Raw genomic sequence first — 13,970 nt, 5'->3', positions numbered from 1 at the left:
CACTTGCGGGGCCACCGTGTCATTTATATCCCAGCCCCCCCCCCCCCAAAAAAAGAAGAAAAATCAAGAAAAACGCGTACAAAAACGATGCGAGTCTAATTTGCTGTATGGGAATGTTGGAATGTCCTCTGGGACGCACGCGAGCTTCGTTCCTAACTGGGCCCAAAATGCAAATTGGACCAGTGGAAGAAAGTTTGGGAAAGCACCCAAAGCATGAAAACACAAAAAAAACAACCCCAAAAAAACAGAACAAACACGACTTCCCTGGTCAAGGATTTCCCAGTTTTCCGCTTTTGGGAACCTGACAGGTCCTTTCCGCCGGCGTTTCCATCATCTGGGAGCTTTTTATCAACAGTTTTTTTCCCTTCTGAAGTTTTGGACTTTGACCAAAATAACCACCGGGCGCAGATTTTGAGGGACGATATTCTGTCACTTTTTTCGCATTTAGCAAAAGCTTTTCATCTTCAGCGCACGTCCCACCGGAAGTGTCCAATCAGATGAGCCGGTGAGCAGCTGTGCCGATTTCTGGCCACTGCTTCGCTAGGCTACGATGTTCCGGTCCTCGCCGGGCGACATCATCATCATCACCGTCGTCGTCAAGTTGAAGGCGAGTGCGCCGCGGCGCCGACTTAATTAACGTCCCGGACGTCAGCCGGGGCGACATAATAGTACACCTCAGAAAAAGACTTGACATTGAGATGGACGGATAAGTCATTAATTGGTTTTCTTATTGCCACAATGCTAGCGGGAAGGTCACGCCGACTTTGGCGGGGGGGGGGGGCCGCGGCTTCATTATGCGGCGGAGGCGGGGGGGGGGGGCATAAGAGGGGGGTGCGCGCGGATGCAAAGTCGATGGCAGATAAAAGCGGAAAAGTAATTACACCTGAGACGAGGCCGTCGCGCGGACACGCCGTCGTCTTGTCCCTCGCTCGGCGTGTAATTCCGACGGCGAGATGGACGCCCACGATAGGGCGTGGAGAGGGAATACGCCGAGATAATTACGCGTGATACTCGCCGCCGCGTGCAAAGGTGGGCGGCCAGATAAAACGCTCAGCGGAGAGCGCCGCCGATAAACAAAAAGGGGCGCAGTCACGAGAGAACACGCGGCGGGAAAGGATACCAGATGAACGTGCGTTAGCGCTAACAAAAAAAAACATATATGGCTTGCTTGGCCTTAAAATAAAATCTGGAATGATTCTTTTTAGAATTTTACCGTTTTTTTTGTGTTTTTTTTTTTTCTTACTGTAGCGAAGCAGCAAGTGGCGGCCATCTTTGTGGAATTTTCAACAACGACAAAAAAAAAAAAAAAAAACCCAAAGAAAATTTCCCCCAAAACAATTGGCAGTCCACGTGCTTCCGATTTGCGCCGTTGAAGTTTTTACAGGAAGTCGACATGCTTTGAAATGTCATCTTTTGAACTCAAACTCGTCAGCCGATCGGAGAAGGAAGGGCAGAAAGGCGATTCCCATCGGAATTCACGATTACAATTGAAATTGACTCTGAAATGTACTGGAACCGAGCTATGACGTCATCATTCCGTGACAGGAAGCCAAGACGGCGATAGCGTCGTGAGCTAAAAACTCTCCGAAACATTTTGATGATTTTTTTGGGGGGGTTTTTTTGGGGCCAAAGCGACACACGCCGCTCAAAGGCGCTCATCCATCAGCGACGAAGGCCCCGCGACGCCTTGATTTCCTCTTTTAGCGTCCCTGATAAGACGGCACGCCGGCTTTTTCCTCTTACGTGCGATAAGCGGCGCTGATAGCACTTTATGGCAAGCCGCGATAAGAGCCGCTCGCCACTCCCGCGGCCCGTTGAGGCGGCGCGAGAAGAAGGAGCCGGCCCAGCCAAGGCGGCGTTTGCGGCGGCTTATCTGACACCCGAGTCGGCTTTCGAGTCGTTTACGTGCTAATGGTCGCCGGGCTTTCGGGGCCGGATTGATTCATGGGAAGGATGTTAGTTAGCTGCTTGATCAGATGGGCTGATTATCAAACGTTTCTGCTTTCTCACGGAAATGTGCGTGCCGATAGCGACCGTTCCTGATGAGCTGATTTGTGCGCTGCGCTTGTGCAATTTCAGAGATTTTGGTGTCACATTTGTTCTACTTTTACACCCCCCCCCAAAAAAAATCTTATTACTGGGCTCAAAAGTGTCCAAATACAAACTTGAAGTGTTTGTTGACGTTCATTTTTTAGTTTTCATTTTAGGCTCTCTTGAAGCTAAATAAGATGACAAAAGTATTCTGTTTTTTGGTTTTTTTTTTTTACTTTATGTCCCAATAACGATTTAAAAATAAAATAGCAGTGTGATTTTGTAGAATTTTTTTGTTTTTTTTTGTTTCACAAAAAGGTTCAATGCTGTGTTCCAAAACAAATTCAGTAAATCTTTTTATAAAATGAACTTTTTTTTTTTTTAGTCTAGACATCATAACTCCCAAATATTCATTTCGAGCAAATGGTCACAATATTAAAAAGAAAAATCTGTTTCAGAAGTAATCAAAGTTGAGCAGCAATGTTTGATTTAAGATGCTGTTAGATTGTGTCGGTGTTTTTTAATTTTGTTTGTTTCGTATTTTTGTATTTAGTGCACAAATCCTCATCTTTAGATTTGGCCTGTTTTCTTTTTTTCAACGTTTTCTATTCATTTCACGTATGTTCTTTGTGGAATGGAGTGTCCGTGTTAAGCTTTAGCGTGTAACATACCACCTTGCCGACGACTGTTATCATAATCAATATGTCTGTCATGATCAATTCTGAGATCTATATTAACTGTGCTGTTTATCAAATATATAAAGATCTCTTTTTTTTTTAAAAAAAAAAAAAGCTCTTTCTGCTTGCTTTTAATAATAATCATGTTGATACTTTTTATTCGTCAATAAAATAGGAACCCAAATCACGCACAAAATAAATGAAGCAAATCAAAGTCATTAAGAAGCAAAGCATTTGCCTAATCTGATTGATTCAGTTCTTCTGAGTCCATTTCTGTCACAACAAAAAGAATCCGATTGTCTCCTTCCATGGCTGGCATATAAATAAAAATGCGGCATGTTAATAAACAAATTCCTGGCAGTGCCCTAAAATAAATGTTGCCGCTTGGAATTATGATGCGGGATGTAGTGGAGCGGCGCCGGCCGCATTCATCTTGCTGACGCGGGAATATGAGCGCGATCCCAATCACAATTTATGGGGCGCTCCTGCGCCTGCAATCAGGTGGCCTTTCACAAAGAAGGAATGGCGCCGCCGCCTCCTCCTATCTCACGCAAACAGCACATCCATCTTTCCTTCTTTTTATTCGTTCAAGCCCAATGTTTGATTTGGACTCACCTGAAAGACACAAAAAAAAAAAAAAAGAAAGAAAAAAAAAAGCCTCATTTAAGATTGGGCCAAAGTGACACCATAATGGAGTGTTTGCCCAGTAAAGGCGCATATTTTAAACAAAAAGAAAAATGTCATGGGAAAAGTCTTGACGGTCGTACCTCGGCGCAGTAATCTAGATTTTTTCTTTGGTGGTGAATCCATTCCTGAAAGTCTGCCAAAAATCTTTCGTGCCAAATGTGGAAAAAACATCACGTAATGCCAATGACACCCCAAAAATGGTTTTGACGTTTGGAAAATGATGTGAAGTCAAGATGAATGAATGAATGAGTTTCACGTCGTTGGCCTCACATCCTGTCAAAGGTCAGGCCTTCAAAATAAAAGCGCGCCACTGGAACAACGTTTCAGCACACTTCCTTTGGTGGGCTTATTTCTTGCTGCTCACTTTGCATACCACCACCTGCACTCGATTTAATTTTTGGGGTTCTCTATTTTTGTTGGACAGATTCAAGGCAATTTTAAGGCACGTCAGTTGGTCACATTTTTTTTTCTTTTTTTTTTGACCTGCCGACCAATCCCTGGTCCTGCGTTGGCTGCGTGTGCCCTGAGATTGATTTAGCGACCAGTCATCTATTTGAAGAAGTGGCAACGGCTCCAGCAGTGTACAGGCGACCTTCCTGTGAACATTTTCCACTTTGTCCTTTCAAACTTTGCAAAGTTTTGCCAATGAAAGGAAGAAATCCAGTTAAGGATCTGGCCCACTTTTTTTTTTTTGGTCCTAATGAGTCTTTTCTTGGGGCCTAATTAAAGTTTTTTTTCCTTTTTTTGCATCTTTTGTTTCTGCGTCCCCTCGGAGACGCCAAAGTCTTCCGTATCCTGACTTTTTTTCCCCCCCCTTTTCCCGCCCGCAATAGCGCCGATGTTATCGGCGCATAATTGCGCCGTAATTACGAGAGGTCGCGCATTCTCCCGCGACGCTCGCCAGGGCCGACGACCAATCGGGAAACCTTCAACTTTTCATTTCCATCTCACCTTCATTTTTTTTCTCACAGTCAAAGACGCCCAAAATGGCCAGTCGGATTGTACATGATTGAAAAGGAGTCGGGAGAAGTCAAACTTCTTAACTTGTGGCGCTGTCATTTGTACAATCCAGTCGAGCAGCGTGGTCGTCATCGTCATAATCGGTGCGAAATCTTGCTCAATGCCCGCCCGCACGCCCCCACAGTCTGGCAAGTCGCCCTTGTAAGTTGCAAGCCTGAAGGTCAAAGCTCCACTTGAAATCGTGGCTCCAATTTGCTTGAGGGCATTTTTGCAAAAAGTCTGCTGAAATGAGTTGTTGTTTTCCCCTCCTGGCGGTGCGTCTTTCTGAAAGTGAAAGTGCCATTCTGATTATGCTGCTTTTTTTTTTTTTTTTTTTTGCGTCAAGGCAGCGAAAAGTGTCAAGTTTCTCGGCGGCCGCTTCTAAGAGACTTTTCTGCGAGGAGACTTCGCACCTCCCGCGCTCCCGAAACAGGAAGTGAATCACGCCGAGGTGAGATGATTCTCACGGTGACGGAGTCGAGTGAGGGGACGCCGAGGACTGTTGAGAAACAAAGTGAGCCCCTTTCGGGGATTTGTTTTGTATCTTGGAGGGGGTGCGCAACAACTCTGCAAATGCTATGTGTCTTCAAATTTCAAAGAGTGGCAGATCCAGAGCAGGCTCTTAACATTTTGGAAAAGGGGGGGCGCCAAGTTTCTCATTGAAACGATTGGTCAATCCACCGTAGGCGACGTTTGGCGGTAGTGTCGCGCACCCCCAATGGGATGTGGTGCCTCGGTGCACCCGCTGCGCATCACACAGGCAAGATTCAATGTTTCCGACTGTTTGTGATTTTTTCCGCGTGGATTTTAGCTCCACAATGACGCGAGAAGCCTGCAGAGCTCATTAGAAGTGGCAAGGTGAGCTGCGGGGGCAGGGGGCGCCATAATTACTCCCTCCCTCGGAGAAATGAAAGGAATTACAAAAATGCGTCATTTTAGGGTTTCAATTGCAAGGAATGAACACGGAGTAGTTTCTGTGCTGCTTCTTTTCCTTTTCCCGCCAGCGTCTGAGTTGAAGGCGAATGATCAGAATTTCTTTTTTTTTTTTTTTTGTGTCAGTGCATAAATCAATAAGGTCAGAAAGGAAATGTTGCTGACCTACTTTGAAGCAGGAAGAGGAAGTCGAGGAAGCCTTGCTCAGTTACCCAACTTGAGTTGTTTCCGTTTTTTCTTTTCTTCATTCTGTTTATTTCATAAAGCTGACAAATTACGTAGATATGAGAAAAATAAAGCACTCTACACATCGATTGAATTACGATGTATTAATATTGATTATAGTTTCTTATATCGATGTCAAAATCATATATAAGACACTTGAAACTGACCATAAAACAGAAATGACTAAAATAGACAATGTAGTGCTATTTTTATACATTTTATATTGCGGTTTTCAAAATTAAATAGTCGGTTGATTCATCACTAAATTAAAATAATACACTTGACTGTAAATTGTGATTTCATGATTAATATACATTTATTCACGTACACATAACAGTATTTGTACCTCCTTTCCGAATAAACGGTTGCTTTTTTTGGTCCCTTTTCAAAAGCTCAGGTTTAAACATAAAGACAAAAAAAAAAATTCTCCAGTTTCAGTTGATTATTTGTTTTTTCTTTCTTTCAACAGAAGGTGATCTTGACAATAATGTCAATTTGTGTATTTTTTTTGCATGAAGAGAATCTTTGAGGTGCGTCAGGCAAGGATGGAAAACTCCCACCTGCTCTTTCTGGTGCGTGCGGCGGCGGCGGCGGCGGAGGCGGCGGCGGCGGCGGCGGCGGCGGCGGCGGAGGCCACTTCCCGGGATAATTACGGGTGAAAAATCCTTGTCATTGCAGCGGGAAGCTCTTTAGGTAGCGATTCACCCCCATGAATGGAAGCCTAATTAATCCACTTAATCTGCTGCATGAGATTATTGCGCACGCACACACACGGATGGCCTGTCCCCGACAATGGAGGGCTGCTGATAAAAATATATATACTGCTATTGAAAAGGGGGGTGCAAAGCTTGATAGTATTGAGGGGACGGGGGGGGCGGCTAGATAAAAGTATATATTGCCATCCAAAGTTGTGTGATAAGGCCTTGAGCTCTCCATCACTCTGACAAGCTGCAATAAAGGCACGTTATCCTCCTCCCGCCGCGCCGCGCTCGCGCTGTAAATATGACAAGGTGCACTTCCTGTGATTTAAAAGGCCACTTCCTGTTTGCGATGGGACGACGCGCTGGCGTGTCCTTGGCGGCGGCGCCTCTTAAAGGAACGTGACGCCCTAGCCAGGAAAGTCTGATTCAACAGATGATTCGAGAGCGGGTAAGGTTCCTAGAAGACGACAACGCCCCCTCGCTCTCGCGTGTCTTTCCAGGAGTTGGCGTGCGCGTGAGTCAAAATGGCTTCACACTGAGCACAACATGAGCAAAAAGTCAACTTGACTGAAAGGCCCAAATTGCTCAGAACAACGCACTCAAGAATATTTGCAAAGAGAAAATCCAGCCCCTCCAGCCGGTTTGATTTCTCAACATGAAATTTGGTGGGTGCGTCCATCATGAGAAGACCCACAAAAAAGCCTCAAGAAGCCATGGCCCAAAAGACACAGGCTGCCTGCCATGTTGCTTTCAAGTGCCCATTTTGTAAGTCATGGACCCTTGGCCCCTGCACTCGTTTTTGAAAATTCCCCCCCAAATATACTTTGACTTGGCAACATGGAATTTGGCAGGCCCGTCAATCATGAGAAGACGTACAAAAAGTCTCAAGAAGCGCTGTCGGAAAACGCGCAGGAAGATTCCAGGTTGGTTTGATGCAGCTCTTCCCAGGGGTGCTTTCCTCCAGAGTTAAAAAAAATCAAATCAAATAATTGAGTGGTCGGCAGCCAGTTTGACTTTGCAAGACGGAATTTGGCGGGCGTGTCATTGGTAAACCTACCAAAAAACGCCCGGGTCGTCTCGGAGGCTCCCGAGCTTTGACACCACTCGACACCTTTCGGACCACCGTCTGGTGCTCGGAGCGTCAGTGGGAAAACATTCTTCCCTTTTTTTGCTCTCATCCCCTGACCGACCCGTCGGACTTAATTACGCATCCAAACTAGCGGGCGAAATGAAGGCGTCCGCATCGTAAATAAGCGGCGTAAAGTGTGAAATGAGTGATGAAATTGTGTGTTGGCGAGCGCCATTGTTGATGAACACGCGGCGTGAACATAGTCATTAAAATCCAAATCATCCAGAAGAGGAACGCCGTTAAGATAGCCGCTGATTTAAGGTGCGAGAAGAACACATAAAAGGGATTTCAACGGAGTGTTTTACTGCCTTATCGTTTGACGCAAATTATTTATTTATTCAAAAGGTACGTATGAGAGAGAGGCAGTGTAATTGTCATTCGTGAGTGCCATCTAGTGCTCGGGGAAAAGTTGCTTGCTTGGAACTTTGCAAGCCGAGGCATCTCTGTCAATCTTTTTTGGGCCGGTATGTCCTCAGTGAGCTCGAGGGCCAAGAAATCGGCGTTGGAACCACCTCTTACCATTTTTGGCATTTTGTTGGTAGCCCCATGTACAAATGTGCATTTAAAAAGCAAAAACGTATTGACGGCCCCCTCCATGCGTGACCGGAGGGGGCCCCCCCCACCCACTTCAGGCCCGCCCCCTCTCTCCTCCCAGAGGAGCATCCATGGCGATGGTGATTATGTCACCACTTAGTCAACTAACTGACACTGATGGGTTTGAAATGCACTCTGCGTCCCAGCGGAGACTGTCACCCTAGCCGGGAACCCCCCCCCCCACGCCCCCACCCCCCAAATCTCCCCCACCCCATCGCAAGGTCTGGCCCGGGTGTTGCGTTACGTTGGAGTGACGGCAAGGCCAAGTTCAACAGCTCTCAGTTGAAAGGAAGGAGCGAGGATGGAGGCTCTTGTAACATCTTCCTGTCCCTCCGTCCGTCCATCTATCTGTGGCTCCTGATGATGTGGTATTGGAAGAGGCAGGCGTCGTGCTTTGGGGAGGCCACCTCCGCCCCGCCCGACAGCTTGAGTTACAGCAAGGCACCGAGCCTCGGAGCCCCGCCTCAGCCCCAGAAGCCCCGGCGGCCTCACCCCGACGACCCGCCACCTCCGACCTCCGACCCGCGTCGGTGTGGCTGTCGCGCGCGCAGCTGGACGAGGGGCTCGTGGCCCGCGCGGCTACTAGCGAGGTGAAGACAGGCATCGGCTTGCTACCGTGGTCGTCCCGGGCCCGGCCGGGCCCGCTCGATTGGATTAACGCCGGAGGAAATGGCGAGATAAGCGCAGCCGCCCGTGTGGCTCGGACGCGCGATGAGAATCTCTTGAGACGGTTCGTGAGGGGTCAGGAACCATGTCAATGCTGAGTCCCGAAGTCCAAAAAGAAGTTTCAGCAGCATGTCAATAACTCATCTAAATCATGACCATGAGGGAAAAACAAGTGAATTCGTAGTCAAAAAAGAAGTCAAGGAAATTGGAAACATTGATTAGCTTTTGACTTGATTCTCGTCCTCTTTCTGATTTTGGACTCGTCGAGACCCGATCCAAATGCGGAAGTTCAATTCGGGAAATGTTTTCATTCGTTTCAATGAAATATGGCATTGTGGGTAAATTGGTCATTTCTGTGAAAAATAGCCTTGCGAATGTCTGAACGAGCTAGAAATTTGAACCTTGCAACTCTTTCAAGTCTATCGTTTGCCGGGTGAGTAAATCCCAATGGAAGCTGAGTGGACGACTTATTGAAGAAGTTGTGATGACTTCTTCATTGTCGGCGCTCGGAGTTGACGCTAAAACCGGGGAATGACGACCACTTTGCAGCGCGGGGGCTCCCGGGGGCTTAGCGTCAGGGCCTCGCTCTACGTTTTGACTGCGAGAGCAATTAGGTCATTCGCGCGAGCGCTGACGTCCGGATTAGGCTCGCCTCGCCTCGTCGCTTTAGCAAACAGGCAGCCGTAACAATAACGCCAGTAACAATAACGGCCGTGACAATAACGCCAGTAACAACGAGGCGGCAATGTGGTGCTGGTCCTCCCGGCTAATGTCCTTCACAGCTGGCTTCACATGTAACCAGCTGCCAAACGGCCTATTGTACACTTCCTGGGCCCCTCCCACCCCCCGCCGCCGACCCCCGCCGCCATTGTTCGCCGCCGTAGGAAGTTTGGTCTTTTCCCGTCGGGCCGCGACTGGCCTCCAAGGCCCCCCGCAACCCACGCGTGACCCGCGCGCACAATGCCAAGAAGCCGGCCCAAAAAATAGCGCTTCCAAAAATTTAAAAAGTTAAAAACGGAATCAAGATAAGAACCAGTGAAAAGCGAGTGAGAACCAAGTCCAGAGCCAAGCTGAGAACCTGTAAAAGCAGAAGAAAAGTCCAAATTGAAATAAGAACCAGTCAAGAGACACACCAAAAATCGAGTGAGGAACTGGACAAACAAAAAATATTTTTTTTTAAATCCAACATCTCAAAAAATAGTCAAGACCAGTCAAAACCGAGTAAATTAAAAAATAAGAGCAAAGTCGAGACAAAAAACAGAAGAAGCACTAAAAACCAAGTCAAAAAAATCAGCCCAGAACCAAGTTAACTTCTGTACTGGTCAAGTACCAAATAAAAGCCAAGTAGCAAGTCAAGAACCTGTAAAAAGAATCCGACCAAGACAAGCGCACAGTTGCTAACTAGTCTAGCTAGTAGCTGTTCTACTCGCGCGTCCAAATGGCTTACATAAGTTTTCTTTTTCATGGTTTCACATTTCTGGAGGTCATGAGAGGACCGGCGCCACAATGACGCAGGTGCGCCATTCAGCCCCCCACGTGATGAACGGCCGCCCGTCAACGAACGAAGCGGCTGGGACCCCGTGTAGTTGGCGTATTGCCTTACGGAGCCGGCAATCCGAGCGGCCGCCACAAAAGGCCAGCCGGCCCCGATGAAGCTCCGGGTTCCAACCCCGGGACCTCGAGGTCCTGCCGGAGGCCCAGGTAGGGCGGGCAGGTGTTCCCACTTTGCCTGGGAAGACAAAGTGGGTCCAAACTTGGCTCCATTCAAGGAATTTCATCAACTTGATGGACTTTATGCGAGTGTCAGGACAGAAATAACGAGTGACGGCGGGGTCGTTCCCACAGCCTCTCGCCGGTAACACAAGCGCAGCGTTTTGTTTGCCACAAAGCCTCCGTGTGTTTGTCTGCGGTTTTTCTTTTTTTGGGGAGGCGGTAACAGACACAAGACTTTTTCTTCCTTTCGTTGAGGAAATTCCATTTTATTACGCAGATAAACATTTGATACGGCCCATGTCACTTGCTCGCGTAGTACTACAGCGGTGCCTTGAGCTAAGAGTGACCCGACTTTTCAAGTCAGACTATAAAAAATATACATCCATTCTTTATCCTCTGTGAAGAGCAACTATTCCTGCAGTTTACAGAGGAGCTGAGATGGTTGCGCGTACAGTGCATCTGTTATGCCTGTACTATACTGCCCTCAGGTGGCCAAGACGTGCACACCAGAAGGAGCAGCACAATGTCCATTGGGGGGGGGGAAAAAAAAGGTTGATGTGGAAGAATGAGCTGCCCGATTTTCCCCAAAAGTTGCTGCAATCTCCCGAGCTGGCCTTTTTTTGTCCACTTGCTGGTCCGCGAGACATAACGTAAACGGAGCGGCCCGCGACTGCAAATGTTGTCTTTAATTACGGCTGCGATTGGACGCCCGAGCTAACAAACACGGCGACATCAAAAAAAGTGCGCTTAGTGCAGCGGTCAGCTGATTTGCGCTGTTCCCGGCGCGCCAAGGCAAACACGGCGGAGGCCAGAGGCTTCATTCATTTAGGACACCCCCCCCCCCCCCCGGTCAACCGCAGAGGGGGGTTCAGCGCGAGGTTAGTCAAATAGAGCGAGCTCAGCCTGTGCACACTGTCCATTAACTGGGAAAACATGTGTGCCCATTGTTTTCATTCACAGGCTAACCTCAACACCAAAATACACAGCAGCCTTGCGAAATTACTCTAATAGCAAACATCCAGAATATTTTTAGTCTTTTTGGGAATATTTTTGAAGCGGGCGAGCTGCGTTGAGCAGACGTCGGCGTGAGGGTCGCGACCCGGTGGAAAATAGGCAAGGTTTACGTTTCGGAATTGGGCAAAATACTCCAAGTTGGAGTGCTCTTGTCGGGGAGCTGCAAACATCCAATCGTATGCATGAGAGAGAGAATAAAAACACCGCTTTTGTCCAAATGAAACTCCTTAACTCACTTCGACCAAAGTCATCGGTACTTCGCTTTGGTCGGCATGACGTGGCGTGAACAAGAGTTGCGAGTGAGTGTGAGAGGGACGGACATTGGACGCTGTGACTTCCGACGCGGGCGCGGTTGTTGGTCCATAAGAAAAAGCGGCTTTGGCCGCCTCTGCTAAGCAAACACGGCTGTGGGAGCCGGCCGGCCAATAGCGGCCCCGTCGCTTCCAATCAAGCCTGAAATATGACTCAGCTGTCTGAGCCCCGCGCGAGCAAACCCGCCAAACTGGCCCACCGCCGTCCTCCCTCACTTTCACTCCGGCGCCGGGCGGGACACAAAAAGTGGCCGCGTCACAACCTTGCCCAACATTTCCCTCGTCGAAACGCGCAGAGAAGCGGCGTCAAAACTTCAAGCGGGCGCCGTCCATGACGACAAATCAATTGGAATTTGGAAGTCTGCTTATCCAACAGTAATTTACATTTTTTTCAATTCATTGAAAAAACAGGAATGCAAGTCATAATAAACGGCAAAAAACGACGCGTTAAAAATCCACAAAATTTGCCAAAAGTCCGAAAAAAGTCACTTTGGGCCATGTGGCTTAACGAAGCGAACGTGCTCATTATTAGCAGCGGGGTGACGGACACCCGACCCAACAGAAATGGGGGGGAAAAAAAAGGAACACTTTTTTTTTTCCCGCCCGTCCAATCACAAGTTTACGTGTTAAGACGTCGGGATTACGGCTCTGAGGAAACACTTGGCGAGCAATTTGGAGGATTTGTCACCAAGACCAAGAAGAAGAAGATTGCACGTAAAGTCCCGACGATTCACCCCCACCCACCCTCGAAAAAGTTAAGAACACTGTGGACATGCTGGATGATAACAAAATAGAGAGCGAGCGAGCGAGAGAGAGAAAAGAAAATAAGCGTCATTTTTCCTGCTGGCTGTCGATGAGCATTCCCAATGTTGCTTACATAACCTTTGACCCCTCTAATGCATTAATTGAGGGGAGTCCATTTTGCGTGAGCCCCTTTCCCCCCCCCCCAACGTAACCCAGGCAGGCTATACCATTGCTACATAAACACATCACAAAAGCTCGACAAACATCCAATCGGTTGCGAAACAATCTCAGGAAAATCAAATGCTGTTTTTATTTCCCATCAATCATTCCACAACATTCTGAAACCAAAAAAAGGACAAATGGTTTATTTCCATTTTGCCTCCAAAACGATGAATCGGATGGAAATGTTCCGATAACGTGACGAGCGTGTCACGAATAATCAGCGTCATCAATTAGCTGCCGCCCACTGCAGACATAGCAACAACAAACACACACCCGCACCATCGACGCTTAAAAACACGCACACGCGCACTCACGGCCATTAAGAGCCCCGGTGGGCCCCGCTGACCCCCCCGAACCAGATACCAAATGCATTCGAGAAATTAATGTTCACCCTGGGAGATGCTCCTTGACCTCAAGACTTAACCTGTGTGTGCGTGCGTGTGAGTGAGTGAACCGGCTGCGGTCAACACGCCTTTGGTAAGAGAACTCGTTTTCATTGAAGTCTCAGACTTGGTGAAGCAGCATGTGGTTCATTGCTATTGCCTCTTCCAAGAAACGCTGGCCAATTGTGTTTGTAATATAATATGATATATTATTTGTCACCAACATCGTCGCCTTTTACAGAAAAAAGCAAAAGCATTCAACAAGTCACATTTTTGGGTGACAATTGTTGAATTATAAAAAGTTGCAGTTATTTTTCTTGACAAAAAAAAATACAATTGAAGAAGACAGACTCAATCTTAAAAAAAAAATGTTTTTTTTAAAGACATCATAGTCGTAACTTTTCTGAAATAATTTCTAAATTTTTAAGGAAAAAATTCCCGAATAAAGAGCGAAACCTCACGATGATAAAGTTGAATTTTGAAGGAAAAGGTTGCAATCTACTTATTCATCTCCAAATTTTCCGGAAATTAATTCAGATAAAAAAATAGCCCTTGTTTTGTTTTGTTTTGGTCCCGCCTTTTCTTTAACAAAAGCGACGTGCGCGCTATCTACCGCATCAAGTTTCTTTCTGCAACTTTTTTGAGGCGGGCGGGCAAGTCATTACGGCTTAGCCGGCCCGCCGGCCGGCCCGCTTTTTCGCGTCTTCCGTTTGCCTGCTCAACTTCTTAGGAGGTTTTGCTTTCTCTCTCCTGCCCTAAACTGCGCCACTCCCAAAATACACACTGGCGCGCGCGTACGTGTGTGTGAGGAAAAAATGAGCACATTACTTCCCTCACGTGTAACAATAAATATTTCCATTTATATGCAAATGACGATCTAGTGACCAAGAAGAACTGGATAAAGCAAAAATGGAAAAAGTGGGAGGGGGGAAGTGCAGGTT

The 13,970-nt window shown here is 47.3% G+C and overlaps 1 protein-coding gene across 3 annotated transcripts in view; it reads left to right on the top strand.

Moving 5' to 3' along the window:
* The window catches only part of LOC147126296 (peroxisomal succinyl-coenzyme A thioesterase-like), an 85,100-nt gene that overhangs the window by 50,018 nt on the left and 21,112 nt on the right, over nt 1-13,970 (top strand). For 2 of the 3 annotated variants that reach the window (XM_086022877.1, XM_086022878.1), the window contains 2 exons: nt 4,741-4,908; nt 6,071-6,207. The gene's annotated coding sequence lies outside the window, so the exon portion shown is untranslated. The remainder of the gene's footprint in view (nt 1-4,740; nt 4,909-6,070; nt 6,208-13,970) is intronic. The other variant, XM_086022879.1, reaches the window with a different exon arrangement.

This window comes from Filicampus tigris, chromosome 22 (genome assembly GCF_054856515.1).
Source record: "Filicampus tigris isolate MCC_2025a chromosome 22, RoL_Ftig_1.0, whole genome shotgun sequence".
NCBI classification, from domain to species: domain Eukaryota; kingdom Metazoa; phylum Chordata; class Actinopteri; order Syngnathiformes; family Syngnathidae; genus Filicampus; species Filicampus tigris.
The sequence above is the reverse complement of the archived record's forward strand: the minus strand, read 5'-3'. Positions and strand labels throughout refer to the sequence as shown.